Here is an 18,225-nt window from a genome sequence, read left to right as displayed (position 1 = left end):
AATAACCAGTGAGGTGTTTCTTAAGCTGAATAATGTTGTCTGGAAATGGCAAGAAAAAATACGTCATCGAATTAAAACCACAACACTCACACTGCACCTTAACTTTTCTTTGTTCTCTGTCTCCTTCTCCTCCTTCCAGCCGACAAAATGCACACCAGAAAAGGCCACGGGACACCAAAGTGAAAAACAATCAACGCACAAGCATTTACAGATAAAGCAAACTAAAAACAAGGAAGGACGATCAGACCTAGATCAAGAAAACAGCAAACAAGAGAAGTACATGAACGACAAACACAGACGATACGGCACTTAGTATACAAGTGAGGAGACACACACACACACACACAGGTGGGGGTTTCGGGAATTAATGTCAAGTGCCTGACTGATTTTGTAGTATAATTCCACCGAAGTCAGAGTTCAAATAAAAAGCAAGAATTATCAAATCGCGGACTCACATTCACAAGACAGACTTTCAGTCAGATGTCTCTCTGAACTAAGCCAAATTTTGAAGCAAGAACAAGCGATATGGAAAGCCTCTGCACTCACCCCTCCTTGTTATTCCTGTAATTATCAGCTCTATGTGTCTGAAGGGACTTGATCTCTTCGACACAGACACACCAGACCCGTTGAGACGGTAAGAACAGTAAATACAAATATAAGTAAAAACAGTAAATATCAAAAGTGGATAAAAACGAAAATTTCATCATCATCATCATCATCATCTTTTTTCCCTTCTATGGCTGGGGTGAGACTGAAGGAAATGAATGCACATATAAACAAAAGCCAACAAGGAGAGGATGACAAAGAAAGAGGAACAGTATTAATCGATAAGATATAGAAGCAAAGAAACGATAAACAAGATAGAAAAACAACCAACATTTGTGAGATTCAGCCAAGGACACAGACACAGGTGACTTGTTGAGGTGGTAAGAACAGTAGATACATATATCAAAAGAGGGTAAAAACGAAGATCTCATCATCATCACCATTATCGTCATCATCATCATCAATATAATCATTATCATCTTTTTCCCACCTATGGCTGGGGTGAGATTGAAAGAAATGAAATGCACATATAAACATAAACCAACAAAGAGAGGATGACAAAGAATGAGGAATATTATTTAACGAAAAGATACAGAAGCAAAGAAACAAGATGGAAACAAAGAAGCAGAAAACTTATGCACAACAAGCAAGGAGAGGTTGCTTGAAAAAAAAAAAAAGAAAGAAAGAAACAAGAGTGGAAGAAAAGAAATGCCGAGTAAAAAATGGGTAAAAAGAGACACAGAGCAAAAAATCAAGAAGCATGAGAAGAAATAAAACGAAGAACAAACAAGGGGAGAATAAGTCATACAAACAAATAGAATACATGAGAGGGTTATTAAAATAATAAAAGAACGAAAACATAGAAATATGATGTACAGAGAGATTGAAAACAAAGTAAGAGATAAGGAGGAAGCGAAATAAAGAAAATCAGAGAAGGGCACACTATGGAAAAAAAAAAAAAAAGGGGGAGACCATAGCGAATTTAAAAAAAATGCACAAACGAAGAAAAGAAAGAAACAAAAAGAAAACGACAACAGATCGAGGTAAGAATAAAACGAAAAAAGAACATGAAAAGGACATAATGAAAAGCAAAGGCACAGAATGGGAAAAATAATAACACAAAGAAGCTAACAAGAAAAGAGAATAAAAAATAGATGTCGAAAACAAAGAAAAGCAAGTAGTGCCAGGCACAACAAACCTTCGAGTTATAGCCCCCTGAACATCCGTGACCTTGAGTTTGACTTTTCAAGGTCTCTTAACCCTTCTCAGGTACAGCTAGGCCTGACAGACCCGGGCAATTTTTTCGATGGTGTAGTTCAGTAATTTGTAGATGCCTGGAATCCCTGTCCCTCTCAATAGCTTCCTAATTTTTTCTGCCCATGCAGGATGTAGGGGGTTTCTTTCGCGTATCTCAATGTTTTTGCAGTATATTACTCAGAATTGCATGTCGGGTCTGTGAGACCCAGGTGTACCTGAGAAGGGGGGGAAATTATTCACTATGAGTTTGCAAGTTGATTTTATATTGTGTGGGATCCACTATGCCCATAATGAAGGACCTCTATCCCTCAAGTTGTGACACAAGTGCTAGGTTTAGTGTTCTTTGTTTTCGTGTATGATGACTGCAAAAGAAAAAAAAAAACTTATAGTTTGGCTTTTTTTCATTTTTTTTTTATATATATGTGGAGATAAATGAATTAAAACTTATCCATACTGATTTGTAACTGATAAGACTTAATACACTGTTAGGATATTCAGGAATTCATTACATAAAACATGTGTGACAATACAGCATTTTTTAAATGCTGGGTCTGACAGACCCAGATGTACCTAAGTTGTAAGTGAAACTGTAGGTCAACCTGAGGGGGGTTAAGGTCGAAGGTCATGGTACCAAATGAAAACCACTATGGGGCTTCTTATACTTTGATAATGGTAAATATCTGTCATCAACCAGTTTTGATTCATGGCCCCTTGAATATCCGTGACCTTGAGTTTGATCTTTCATGGTCACTTAAGATCAAAGGTCATGTTGCCAATTACAAGCCCATATATGACTTCTTAAATGTTGACAGTAGTAAATATCTATCTGCAACCAGTGTCGAGTTATAGACCCCTGATAATCCATGATCTTGAATTTGACCTTTCAAGGTCACTCAAGGTCAAAGGTCCTGGTGACAGATGAAAGCATATTTGGAAGTCTTGTATGTTGATAATAGTAAATAGCTATATCTTCAACCGGTCTCAAGGTATAGTCCTGTGAAAATCATTGACCTTGATTCTGATCTTTCAGGGTCACTCGATTATCTCCAAAATTAAATAATTTTCTTTTTAGACAAGTGCTCACATTCCCTGAAAGCTTCATGTAATATCACTCAGCCGTTTTTCCGTAATGTTGCTAACAAACAAAGAAACAAACAAGTAGTGCCATGCACAAGAGACCTCGCCTGAGAGCAGTGATTTTATTACTGTTTAATTCTAACTGATTTCTGCCATTTAGTGTCAGTGCACAATTAAAGTCTAAGATAATGGTGCAAATGTTTTCGAGTTATGCCCTCTGAAAATCAGTGATCTTGCATTTGACCTTTCAAGGTCACCCAAGGTCAAAGGTTATGTTGCCAAATGAAAGCTCAAATGGGACTTCCTATATCTTGGTAATAATATCTCTATCTTCAAAGAGTTTCGAGTTATAGCCCCCTGAATATCCATGACGTTGAGTTTGACCTTTCAAGGTCATTCAAAGCCAAAGGTCTTAGTGCCAAAAGTAAACCCATAATACGAGTTCCTGTATGTTCCTAAAAGTAAATATCTCTATTCTTAACCGTTTTCAATTAATAGCCCTCTGCAAACCCGTGACCTCGATTTTGACTTTTCAAGATCACTCGATTACCTCCAAAATTTAATCACTTTCTTAGGGGACCAGTGCCCACATATCCTGAAAGTTTCATATAATTTCATCTAGCCATCATTCCATAATGTTGCTAACAAACAAACAAACACTCAAACAAAATAAAAAAAACAATACCTCATCGGACTCCACCCGGCCGAGGTAACAAAGAAATTCCACCAAAAGCAGTACCTCGCGGGACTCTATCCCGAGCAAGGTAATTAACAAAAAGACGATGAGGGACGGACAGAAGAAATTAAACAGAAATGATAGGACAGACTGGAAAACAACAAGAAAAGAAAAACAAAGCGAAGGACACTGTGAAAATACAGAATCAAATAAGAGAAGACAATGAAGGGAACGAAAGAAACTAGAGAGGTTGAAAACAGAAAAAAGGGACAAGATGTAAATGAAGCAGCAAACAAACGTTAAGGCAAAACCAAACAGAAAACGCAAAGATAAACGGCATTTTAAAGACTCAACTGACAGGAGAAAAGAACGAAAAAGACACAAGAGGACATAAATCTCTCTCTCTCTCTCTCTCTCTCTCTCTCTCTCTCTCTCTCTCTCTCTCTCTCTCTCTCTCTCTTTCAACTTCCAGCTGGTTACTGAATTTCTAAAGACCCCTTGGACTGAAGGCGTCAAAGCCAATTACCGTTTAAGTCTTACAGTACGGTGACGTCCTTAAAGTTTGATACTGCCACCGCAGACAATTTTCTTCTTTTCAGGAGAGATCCCTCAAGCTTTACGGGCGAACTCAGAGCAAGGATGTCTTTTTTCATCTTCACAGCAAGCTTTGGGTGGGCTAGGCATGGTAGGATGGTTACGTTCAGAAATCCGTCAGAAAATGGTTTTCAGCGTCAAGTGCAGCATGTCGAAAATTTTCAAAAGTGGGTTACAGGCCAGATAGTTTGTCATAAAGGCATGCAACAAGTCAGGTAGATAGCCATCACTATACTCTAGGCAACCTCGGGGTGCAAGGTGACATTTCAATGCTCTCGGATTTAAATGGCCTTGCTCGTACCTCGCCGACAAAGGCGTTTCACTGGCTAAATATTTGCTAAACACATGCCAGAATTAAGTCCACATGAATAAAGTGAGCTAATTGTATAAATAAAAAAGCTTCGATATGTGCATATAAATAATCCATCTAAATAACACATGTTGACCACCCTGACTCACGTGGCTTCGCTGAAGTGGCCAAGTCGTTCACACACCTATTTACCTAAAGTGATCACTGCAGTGATTACTGAAGGGATTATTCAGGCTCATCACTGGCTGTGCACATTATTAACTACCTCATTACCATGATATCTATTGTATTCCATTCTGTTCTACCAACCTACAGTCTATGTTATTCAAATTATGCCAGATCTCTCGGAGTGAAGATATCAACCCTCTCTTGGTCGGGACAACTCTAGTATTCAATTCCGTTTAAAAAAAAATTTTTCTTACGATTAAGGTAAGCCACAGGAACCTGAGAGTGTTAATATTACCAATAACACTGTCATCGTCGGGATAACTGCTGCATTTTATTCATTATAATACTAGACGATATGATCCAATTAAGAGAGAGTCATAGGAGTCTGATAGGAGTGTTAATGAGGTAATATACAGCACTCGTCAGAGATCAGGTTGGCTAGAGTGTGTGCGAAAATGAGACCACAGACAATAGCAGACAACCTGTATGATATGCCAACCCCCCTCACTGGCTGCACTTGCCTATTCTTGCCGTAAGATACATGACTTTGATCTTATTACCCGAAGTGACACATGACAACAACACTTGGGGAAAGTGGTACAAAGGGAGAGCAGAGGGGAGAGGTGCGAGAAGATAATCAGTCTCTTTCAATTTACGTTTCCTTTTTAATCAGTCCTATGATGTTTTTCTCGTCTAATTTTTTCATACTCCCAGATAATTTTACTTACCTTGGGAGAGCCTTTTCGGCCTGAAGGGTTAGATACAAGCTTCACGTATTATCAAACTGATCAAAGTTATCCGGAAACAGCAAAAACATAACGAAATTCGCCCTCCGATTGAAGAGGCGAATATTCTCCTATCCTTTCATTCAGACAGGTGCTTCCTATATAGTTTAATATTGCCATTTGGTAATTAACTATGATATAAATTTGAGAGATGCTTTGGCTCTACTTTTGGTATTCCTTTACCCTTTCGGTCAGTGAGGTCGTTCTTGGAGAGAACATTACGTCACATCACTGAAAAAGTCCAGTTTTACCACTTGTCACTTCCATGCGTGTGTCATTTGTAATTACTGACTTCATGATGGAAAGGAAATTGCAAAGGCTCATTGACTGATTAAGTCAACTGGGTTCGCGCATGTAATGAACTGTAGCCAATTTGTCCACAACAGTGAAATACTGAGAAAAAAAAAAAAAAAGTTTAGGAGAACTTTTCACTTAACATTGACTGTAGCTTGGTTTTGAAGTTGTTCGGTAGTGGTATGAGTAAAGGCACAAGTAAAATACGTCTCCCGGCACCGTAACATCAAGGTATTTATAGACCAGTCATGGAAATATAATAATAATAACAACAGCAACAGCAACAACAACAACAATAATAATAATAATAATAGTAATAATAATAGTAATAATAATAATAATAATAGATGGCTCGCCATCCACTCACTCGATGTAGTGCTGCTATCCTCTCCTCCATCCTTCTTTCCTTCCATCCTCTTCTTTATTTCCTTCATTCTTTCCTCTTCCGTCTGCCTATGGGTGACCTTACACTCCCTCTTCTGCCTTTCTTTCCTTCATTCTTTCCTTTTACTTCTGCCTGTGAATGAATCTATACTGAGTGACAAGCCAAATGGTTTCCTGTACACAAGGAAACCATTTACTACGCTGGGTGGTAAACATATAACCAAATTATGGTGCCTGGTAGTTTAGTGGGTAATTACGGCACTCCGATTGGATTGAGCCGGCGAAGGGTTATATCCAAGGGGTGGTTAGGGTTTATTGCTCACGTAATGCCACCCAGGGATGAGTGAGGCTGGTCACTCTCATCTTAAATGTCAGGACCAACTTGCCTAGCCCCGGGCTCCTACGCCCCTCATGGGGCAACGTAGGATTGGATGATGGATGGATAGATAATAATAATAATAACAATGATAGTAATAATAATTATAATAAAGACAGATGCAAAACCCACATAATAAAGTTCACAAAAATATTAGGAATGTTAGTGTCATAGTTATGGATTTTTAAGAAATAAAAGCAAAATCGGAATTCATAATGCAGATACTAATGAAAGCATAACACGAAAAAAATAATCTCCAAAAATAACAAATCATACTGAGGATTCAAATTCTAAATAAATAAACGCAACAAAGTGGAGGGGTTAATGCACTGTATCCGTGATCTATTCCCTCTCAGTGTTGGTTCTGGAAATTCTGTTGTGTCCGATTTCTGTGGTCTTCCTATCACACAACTGGTGTGAGCTGGTAATTCGCCTGTGACAGTGAATCCGAACTGTCATTCAGCAAGTAGAAATTAAAGTAAGCTACATGTTTTAGCAATGCGTTCTTATCACCATCGCCATCACCATTGTCATCATCACGGGAAAAGAATCTCTTCTATGTAGAATAAAATTGTCTGGAGACAGTAAGAATAAAATACACACGACGACTTGTTGTTGAATTAATCAGAAACATCAACAAATACACAAGTAAATACAGTATAACTCTGTTACATACATACATGCATATTTACACCACACAAATTAACCCACACGGCATATGATAAAGCACACAAGAGAGAGAGAGAGAGAGAGAGAGAGAGAGAGAATATATAGTATAATGGTGAACAGCTATTGTCTGACGCCACGAACAGTCGGATGTTGCTTTCAGATATTTGAATCCACTTACCTCCTCGATGTCTTTTATAATTACTTATGAGAGAACGATTCTGTTAATTTCCCGTTGAGGGTCGCTTCCAACTGAGGCCTAGCTACTGTATAGCCTTAATCAATTCCTTGATTACTAGGGTGGAAAGATTTTTTTTTTTTTTTTAATGAACTGTCTTGTACTCGTTTGATTAAAATGAATTTGACGTCATCGTGGTAAAAGTGTAAAGAACGATCCTTCACCCAAGCCATAATTTCTCATGCAATCCTCCACTGTATTTCTCAGCATACAGTAGTTCGTAGTCTGCACTTTCTTTCAATAATACCACAACTTACAATGAGTGAATGAGGGTGGCTTATCTCTTTCAATAACAACACTACTGTAGTGTACACTCCCTTACCCTTGGTGAAGTTTGTCTCTGACAGCACTACTATTTTGTGCACTTCTATACGCATACGTCATTCACTGGTAACCAGAGTAAATGTGAATGACTTCAACCATGATAAGAAATGCAAAATGGCTAAGTTCGTCATCCGAGGCTCTCCGAACACCTGATTTTCAATGACCATCGCTGCCATCCGGGGCTTTAAGAGCAAGGCCTCTCAACTTCCACTTGCATGGGGCGCGCGCACACACACACACACACACACACACACACACACACACACACATATATATATATATATATATATATATATATATATATATATATATATATGTGTGTGTGTGTGTGTGTGTGTGTGAAGATGGATAGATAGATAAATGGACAGATAGGATAGATAGATTGATAGAATGCAGGCCAGAGTAAAGTTATGGTCTTTGAGAGGAATGAAGTCACTGAATGTACAGTGAGGTTGGATCAAGAGGAAATGGAAAATCTGAGTGCATTTCAGTACTTGGGTAGTGTGATGGGTAGGGATGGAAGTTTAGAGGGTGACGTGCTTGAAGGAGTACAACAAGGAAGAAAGGTTGCTGTTTCTTTGAAAGCAGTGATAATAAACAGGGAAGTGAGCATGGAAGTGAAAAAGTTACTGTATGACAGTATTGGGATACCAAGTCAAATGTATTGAAGAGAAGCTTTGACCTTGTTGGAGGGACACAAGTCAAGAGTAAGAGCAGTGAAAAGAAATTTTTTGAGAGGACCATGTGTAGTCACTTGGAAAGACAGACTGACAATTAAGGGAGTGAAGGAGCGTTGTGGTGTGGATGTGGATGTCAGAGGAAGCGTTAGGAAATACTCATTGAGCTGAGAATGTTTATAAATGTTTTGTATATATCGTGCATATTATATGTGTGTGTATAATGCGTGCGTGTCGCCAGGCGAGGTGTGTGCGTCGATGCTATACTAACATCGATGTGCGTGCATTGGCCATCATGTTACTGTGCGTCAGTATGCACACATTTATAAAATCTTAGTTAATCCTCTTTGCTCTCTCGACGCAGGTGTGACTAAAATTGTTTGTAATATCAGTGACTTCTGGTGGAGCATAAACTGGTGACATAAAGATTTGTATTCACCAGCGATATTTATAATGTTTGGAGTATGGGGAAGAGATTAATTCGCTTAACTCTATTCTGTATACCTCTCATCTGGCCTGCAGCTGCAGGCTGATGTTGGCAGACGGTCGGAGGATATATCAGGGGGGGATTATGGATTGAGAGAGTTTTTTTTTGTGGGATTGGCGTTGGGAGAGGGAGTGCTTGCACTGGAGATAAGAGAGGGAGGAGAAGCAGTATCCTGTGTTGTATATATTTCTGAACATCTTTTCACTTTGTATCAACATCCAGTCGCAGGTATTATTGTTATTGTATTACTGTTATTTGTGGCAATTATAGAGTGCAGTTTAGTTGTCTCTTTTTGTATGATTTTATTTCTTTTGTCTAGCAAGTTTGTTCCCAGACTTGAGTGTGCTTATTCAGGGTATTATTTCAGGGTATTATCAGATGGCTTGTTTTTCTCATTCTTTTGTGTTTTATCTCATTGTAAACTTTGTAAATATTATTAGCTTGTATTATATTAGGTATTTTTCATCGTGTTTATTTTGCACTTGATAACTTCAGCTGATTTTATTTACTTTCGTACCAGTGTTGTGAGACGGGTTAGTTTTTTTTTTTTTTTTTTTTCCATTGATTATTTATATGATCATTTCCCGTTTCACTTTGATTATTTTTCTCAGTTTTCTTACGCAGTCAGATTTAGTTATCTATTGTTGCCTACTCCCGTCTCGTAACATATAAATTGACGTTACGTTGCCAGGATAATACCCTGATATTTTGTTTATTATTGTCATCGTGGTTGTGTATCATCATGGAGGGCAGAACTAGTGGTGTTACTGTGGTGCCCCTACATATTGTGAGTCAGCAGGATGCAGTTGACTTCAGGACCAACGAAGGATTAGGTTAGGAGGCTGAAGAGGCCGGAGTTAATCTTAGTTGACCAAGCTCTTGAACTTCAGAGTGAGATAGGTAATGCCTTCCCATTATCTAACTTCATTTGCCACCGACAGTTTGGCACAGATCCATATGAAGTCCCTGGATCCTTGCCAGACCTTGAATCAGTTTCTAGATAAGTTCATTCATCCCATGATAGTTTAGTTGAGGACACTGTCATCCAGCAGGAAGAATTTATTGATGCCGAGCAGGCTAAGCTCGATGATGAGTAGGGGATGTTACAGCTTAAACTACAGCTTCAGAGGGAGAAGATGGAGGAGGAGAATAGTAAACTACAGGAGGAGAAAATAAAACTGGAGCAGATGAAGCTTAACTTTGAAATGCTTATGAATTGACCAAGTGCCCCATCTAATTTTCCCTATACTTTTTCAGAATTTAGAGCCGTTGAACCCACTAAATTAGTTCCCCCATTCGATGAGTGCTTAGTCCTGGAGTTTTTGACCGATTTGAGAAGATTACTACAGGTAGCATGTGGCCCATAGACAGACGGTCAACTCTAGTTCAGACAGAAATCAAAGGTAAAGTGTTGAAGGCCTATGACAGTCTTAGCTACCAAGAATCACAGGATTACGAGGTATTAAAGAAAGCCACACTGCGTTCATACGAGATGAGACCTGAAGCTTAGACAGAAATTTAGGAACTGTAGGAAGCGCCCTTATGATACTTTTTATGATTTCAGTAGGCAGATGACTGATGCTTTTAATCAGGGGATACGAAGTGAGGATGTCTCGGAATCTAATGTTAAGCTTAAGGAACTTGTTATCCTTGAGAACTTCCTTGATAAGATTGATGCAGATTTAAGAACTTACCTTGCTGATAAGAAAGTTAAGAATACAGCTGAAACTGCAGTTTATGTAGATGATTATTTATTGCTTAAGAATTTGAATAAGGGTAAGGAAGTTCCTAGGAGTGTTCCTCAGAAGTGTTACCCCTCTCAGCTACCCAAACAACCATCACGGAGGCCCAACTACAAAAATTACTCCACGCCCAAACCTCATACACCTCACATTTCCCCAAAACCTACACGCTGCCATTGTACTTTCTCATATTGAAAGAGGCCAGGTCACACTGTAGAAAGATGTTGGCGAAAGTTAGGTGTTGTGAAGCCAGTGACCTTTGTTTCTCGTGGACGTCCCATGGTTACCCCTTCAGTTGGTTCCCCGGTTGTTAGTCAGGGAAACTCTGATATTTTACTCCCATCTAGGGTTGATGTTGTTCCGGAAGGTAGGAAGAAGGAGGCCACAGTTGTTTTGGAGCCCACTGTTTCAGGAGGTCTGGTACAGGCAGTGATGAGCAGTGTTGCCCCTGTTACTACATGCCCTCTACCTGTATTTTGGTTCAGTGAAGATGAATGGCGTGCAGCATCCTGTACGTGTTCTTTGTGACACTGGCTCTTCAGTTTCTTTGTGGGTAAGACCAAATAATGAAGATTTTTATGTTGCAGAAGGAGAGTTTGTTCTGATTAGGGGAGTAACAGGTGCAAAGACTGTACCGCTAGTTTCTTGTGAGGTTAAGTGTTAGTTGTTTGATGGATCACCACAATTGGGTGTTTTAGATTATTTACCAGAGAGTGGTGTTGATTTAATACTTGGCAATGACCTAGTGAGAGGTGAGGAGATTACCACTCCAGTTTTGTCAGAGGTGCCAGGGCCCGAAGTTCCCCTACAGATTGATCCCAGTGATGCAGAGGTATTCCCAGTTTGTGCAGTGACTAGATCCATGTCACGTGCAGAGAGGAGTCAACAGGAAAAGGTTGCTTGTAGTGTGCCCCACGTTATCATACCAGAGGCAACAGTTAATCCTATGTCCAAGGACATGAAACAATCAGACAATGAGATATCTTTGGCGGACATGTTTATGGATTCTCTGGAAGATACTCCACCTATTCCGTTGGAGGAGGTGAACATTGAGGAGTTAAAGGGGTTGCAGTCTGGAGACCAGGAGATTCAGAGGTAAAAGTTATGTGCAGTGGATGGTTTTGAAAAAGAGAAGGGTTGATGTTTTTATGTGAAAGATGAGATTTTGTGGAGACGGTGGAGACCTCCACATGTGAATGTAGATGATGGGATATGGGACTACCATCAGATCGTAGTACCTAATGTGTTCAGGCAGGAGTTAATTCAACTGGCTCATTCTGCTCCATTTGCAAGTCATATGGGTGTAAGGAAGACCATGGAGAGGCTGTGTGTGGAGTTCTACTGGCCCTGCATGACAGCAGATGCAGCTAAATTTACCAAACATTGTCATACCTGTCAAGTAGTGGGTAGGCCGAATCAGTCTGTCTCGAAGGCCCCTTTTGTCCCCATTCCTGCCATTGATTCCCCTTTTTCCAGGGGGATATGGTGGGACCCTAGCCCCAAATTTCTAGTAGTAACTCATATCTGCCCACTATCACTGACCCCTCCACAAGGTACCCTGAGGCAATACCTCTATGCTCTATCAAAGCTAAGATAGTGGTTAGAAATTTGCAAGATTTCTTTACGAAGTGTCGTTTGGCCTGGGAGGTTCAGTCAGACAGAGGGTCTAATTTCCTTTCTAACATCTTCCAGCAGTCGTTTGCTCAGCTTGGCATCACACACATCAAGTGCAGTGCCTACCATCAGGAGATGCAAGGTGCCTTGGAGTGTTACCACCAGATGCTCAATAATATGCTCAACAAGTACTGTTTGGAGCACTCTAAGGACTGGGACCATGGTGTGCAGTTTCCCTTGTTCGCTACGAGAGAAGTCCCCCAGCAGAGTTTGGGTTTTTCTCCCAATGAGCTCATGTTTGCCTATCGATTTCGGGGTCTTCGGGCCCCCTGAGCTTGGAGCAGTAACCTCGCCAAGAGTCAGAGCATACTCCGTTATGTGCAGGACTTCAAGACGTGTATGAGTGAGACTCTGGAGCTGGCCCAGGAAAACCTCAAGCAGGCTCAGGACAACATGAAGGTGTGATGCGAGCGAAAGGCCATTCTGAGGGAGTTTAAGGTTGGTGACGAGGTTTTGATATTGCTGCCATTGCAGGGTCAACCACTGGCCGCTAAGTTTAGTGGTCCTTATCCTGTAGTGTGGCGTATTGGAGGCACTGACTCCCTGGGTGGAGACCCCTGACAGAAGGAAGAAGCACCAACTGTGCCATGTGAACCTGCTGAAGCCGTACCATCATGGACCACATTCTCTGGCTCCCATACACCTTGTCTCCACCACTGTTGCTTCTGCTGAGGAGGGTGTTGATAGTGGCTTGATTGAGGTGGAGTGCAAGTTTCCTGATTGTAGCTAGGTGAAGAATGATGAGGCGGAGTCCACTGTCAACTCCAAGTTAGCACATCTGCCTTGGGACCAAGCATCTCAGTTGGTTGCCCTCTTGTCAACTTACAAGGAAGTATTCAAAACTACCCCTGGGAAGACCGATTGGATTCAGGAGGCCGTGGATGTGGGTGAAGTTGCCCCCTTATTGAGTCAGTCCTCAGCGTGTTGGTGTGCTGCATTGGGAGCTCAATTATATGTTGGACCTCTGGCTTATCTCCACCTGCGTTAGTCCCTGGAGTTCCCCTGTGACGTTGCAGCCTAAACCAGATGGCACTGCAAGATTTTGCATAGACTACAGACGGGTGAATGTGCTAACCAAGACCAATACATACCCATTGCTCCAGCTTGAGGACTGCATCAATCGCATCGGCTCATCTAGTTATATCACCAAGTTGGATCTCAAGAAAGGCTTCTGGCAAGTGCCTTTGACCGAACAGGCTAAGGAAGTCTCATGTTTTATAGAAGACGGACAAACATATCAGTGTAATGTGATGCCGTATGGTATGAAAAAACACCCCGGCAATGTTCCAGCGTTTAATGAACATGGTTGTCAGTGGTATGAAACATTGTGTGGCATGCTTGGATGATGTAGTAGTCTTTACCAATGATTGGGAAAGCCACTTAAGAGAACTAGGTGTTTTGCTGTCCAGGCTTTCCGAGGCTCGCCTTGTAGTAAATTTAAAGAAGTGCGAGTTTGTTTGTGCACAAGTTCAATATCTTGGTTATATTGTTGGTCATGGTTGTGTACACTTCCCCCCTGATTCTAAGGTGGAGGCAATAAAGAGTTTTAAGGCACCACAAAACAGATGCGAGCTTTGGAGATTCCTTGGCTGTTGGTTACTACCGTCATTTTTTGAAGAACTTTACAGCAATAGTGGCCCCTCTCACTGAATTGCTTAAGAAAGATAGAAAATACATCTGGACTGATGTGTGTCAGAAAAGTTTTGATGCAGCCAAGGAGATCTTATGTAATTATCCACTTATGGCTGCACCAAACTTTAATAAGACAATTAAACTTGCTGTGCATGCTAGTAAATGTGGATGCAGGAGCTGTGTTAATGCAGGACGACAATCATGGTGTAGAGCATCCTGTTTGACATTTCAGTAAGAAGTTTTATTTCTCAGAGTAATTATTCTGTTATTGAAAAGGAACTATTAGCCCTGATCCTCACCCTGCAGCACTTTTCTGTGTATGTCACTGCATCTGGACTTACTATCATTGTATATACTGATCATCACCCACTTAAATTTCTGAATAATCTGAACATGAAGAATCGGCGATTGACACATTGGAGTTCGTTCCTTCAACAGTTTCATTTGGGTGTTAGACATTTCAAGGATGTTGACGATATCATCGCTAATTGTTTGTCACGTTCTTAAGAACGAATTTTCCTAAGGGAAAATTCTTAATTAGGTGTGGGCATGTTACATGTGTAAGAATGTATATATATTTTTGTGTGTATTGTGCATGTATGTATAGTGTGTGTGTGTTGCTGGACGTGTGTGTATGTGCGTCGATGCTGTGTACACCAGCACCTATGCACATGCACTCACTCATGTTGTTGCCTGTTTAGTGCATACACATTTATAAAGTCTTAGTCAATTCTTTTTGCTCTCTTGACGAGGGTGTGATTAAAATTGATTTTAATATCAATGACTTACAGTGGAGCTTAAAATGGCGACATAAAGATTTGTATTCACCAGCAATATATATATAATGTCTGGAGTATGGGGGAGAGATTAATTTCCTTAACTCTTTTCTGTATATTTTTTGTCTGGCCTCCAGCTGCGTGTTGACGCATGCACGCAGCCGGAGGGTATATAAGGCGGAGAATTTTGAGTGGAGAGAGAGTTTTTGAGGGACTGGCGTCGGGAGAGGGAGTGTGTGGACTGGAGATCAGAGAGGGAGGAGAAGCAGTATTTTGTATGTAGTATATATTTCTGAACATCTTTTCACTTTGTATCAGCATACAGTCGCAAGTTTTATTATTACTGTATTATTATTATTTATGGCAATCGAGTGCAGTTTAGTTATCTCTTCTTGTATGATTTTAATTTCTTTTGTTTGGCAAGTTTGTATCCAGACTTTAGTGTCATTATTCAGGGTATTATCAGGGTGCATGTTTTTCTCATTCTTTTGTGTTTCTTTATCTCATTGTAAGTATTGTAAATATTATTAGCTTGTATTATATTTGGTATTTTTCATTGTGTTTATTTTGCCCTTGCTTACGTCAGCTAATTTTATTTACTTTCTAACCTTTGTTGCGAGATTGGAGTTAGTTTTTTTTTTTTTTCTTATTTTTCATCACTTAACCCTTTGTTCAGCCTCCTTTTCACTTTGTTTTTCTCAGTTTTTACACAGTCAGATTTAGTTATCTTCTGTTGCTTACTCCCATCTCGTAACAACCTCTAGACTGATGTGTGTCAGAATAGTTTTGATGCAGCCAAGGAGATTTTACGTAATTATCCAGTTATGGCCGCATCAAACTTATAAGACGTTTAAATTTGCTGAAGCTGCTAGTAATGTGGGTGCAGGAACTGTGTTAATGCAGGATGATGATCATGGTGTAGAGCATCCTGTTTGTTATTTCAGTAAGAAGTTTTCTGTTTCTCAACATAATTTTTCTGTTTTCGACAAGAAACTATTAGCCCTGATCCTCGCCTTGCAACACATTTCTGTGTACGCCCCTGCGTTTGGACCTACTGTCATTGTATGTACTGATCATCACCCACTCAAATTTCTGAAAAATTTGAAGATGAATCAGCGACTGACACGTTGGAGTTTGTTCCATCAACAGTTTCATTTGGATGTTAGACATATCAAGGATGTTGACAATATCATCACTGATTGTTTGTCACATTGTTAAGAACGAATTTTCCTAGAGGAAAATTCTTTCTTAGGTGTGGGCATGTTACGTGTGTAAGAATGTATATATATATATTTGTGTATATATCGCGTATATTATACATGTGTGTATAATGCGTGCATGTCACCAGGCGAGGTGTATGCGTTGATGCTATACCAGCATCCACACACTTGCACTGGTTATCATGTTATTGTGTGTCTGTAAGCACACATATAAAAAATCTTAGTTAATCCTCTTTGCTCTCTTGAGGCAGGTGTGACAAATTATTTGTAATATCAGTGACTTCCAGTGGAGCATAAACTGGTGACATAAAGATTTTTATTCACCAGCGATATTTATAACATTTGGAGTATCAATCAATCAATCAATCATTTCCTGTGGCACCCTCGGGGATGCATAGGGCCTCGATGAACTCACACCTCCACATCCTATCTTGTGCTAACTCCTCAAGATCTCCCAAACACTCATCTCCAGCTTCCCGTCTCATTGTCCTCACCCACGTCTCTTTTGGCTTTCCTCTACCTCTCCTACCAAGTGCCACCCACCCTGGTGTACCTCGAACTATTCCCTGTCTCCTGTACACATGTCCTAGCCACTTCCATCGTGAGAACCTAACATATTCATCGACCGGCTGCACTCCCGTTATTTCTCTAATTCTACTATTTGGTATCCTTTCCCACCACTTAACTCCTAATATTCTTCTAAGTGCTTTGTTTTCAAACACCAAGAAATTATTTTCCATAGTCACTGACCAAGACTCGTGTCCATAAATTAAGATACTCCTAACCATTACCTTATAAAGTTTGATTTTTGTACGCACAGAAAAATTGTTATTATTCCAAATATTTTTAAGCATTCCCATTGCCTGATTAGCCTTCTTTAACCTTTCCTCGAATTCAAAGTTCAAAGAACCATCCGTGGCTAAATAAGTACCTAAATATTTAAACCTATCAACTTGCTTTACAACCATACCTCCAATTACACATTCCTGCGCATTTTCCATATTCATATTGATTATTTCAGTTTTTCCACAATTAATAACCAAACCCACCTTGCGACCTTCACTCACCAAACAGTCCACACTCTCTGCATCTCTTCTGGCCCATCACAAATCAAAACTATATCATCTGCATAATCTAAATCCAAAAGTTTCCTGTTCTCTCCCCAAAGTATACCTGCACCGGTTTCTGTTCCAACGCGTTTCATAATGTAATCAATGACCAATATAAATAGTAAAGGCGATAGAACACCACCTTGAATTACTCGGACTTGACTTCAAACGAATCACCCAGACAACCATCAACCATCACTTTACAAAATGTGTCCTCATGCATGTTCATAATGACCCTCACAAACTCCTCTGGTATTCCATAATGTCTCATGATCTTCCCCATAGTCTCTCTCGAAACACTATCAAAAGCCTTTTCAAAATCAACAAAACAAAGACTTAACGGTACTCTCATTTCATTAACTTGCTGCATCAAATGCCTAACTATAAAGATCTGATCATTGCAACCACGTCCCTTTCTAAAACCAGCCTGTTCATCCCTCAGAATACCCTCAACCACCGGCTCCAACCTATTTACCAACACTCTACTGAAAACTTTCAAAGCTATCGGTGACAAAGAGATTCCCCTCCAATTACCACATTCACTCAGGTCTCCCTTCTTCGGAACTTTAACAATTACACCATTCTTCCAAACTGATGGTAGTAACCCCGTCACCCATATCTTATTAAATAGCTTGGTCAAGATCATTATTAATCTATCCCCCTCCACTTTGGAGTTTAGGGAGAGATTAATTCACTTAACTCTATTCTGCATATATCTCGTTTGGCCTGCAGCTGCGGGCTGATGTTGGCACACGGCCGGAGGATATGAAGAGGGGGGGGGGGGAATTTTGAATAGAGTTTTTTTTTTTTTTTTGGGGGGGGGGGTTTGGCGTTGGGAGAGGTAGTGTTTGCACTGGAGATAAGAGAGGGAGGAGAAGCAGTATCCTGTGTTGTATATATTTCTGAACATCTTTTCACTTCGTATCAACATCCAGTCGCAAGTAGTATTTTTATTGTATTATTGTTATTTGTGGCAATTATAGGGTGCAGTTTAGTAATCTCTTTTTGTATGATTTTATTTCTTTTGTCTGGCAAGTTTGTTCCTAGACTTTAGTGTGATTATTCAGGGTAATATCAGGGAGCTTGTTTTCACCATTCTATTGTGTTTTATTATCTCATTGTAAATTTGGTAAATGTTATTAGCTTGTATTTTATTGGGTATTTTTCATCATGTTAATTTTGCTCTTGCTAACGTCAGCTAATTTTATTTACT

The sequence above is a fragment of the Coenobita brevimanus genome, chromosome 29 (genome assembly GCF_032717465.1).
Source record: "Coenobita brevimanus isolate Jiangsu-jjx chromosome 29, ASM3271746v2, whole genome shotgun sequence".
Classification (NCBI taxonomy): Eukaryota; Metazoa; Arthropoda; class Malacostraca; order Decapoda; family Coenobitidae; genus Coenobita; species Coenobita brevimanus.
Note: the sequence above shows the minus strand (reverse complement) of the source record.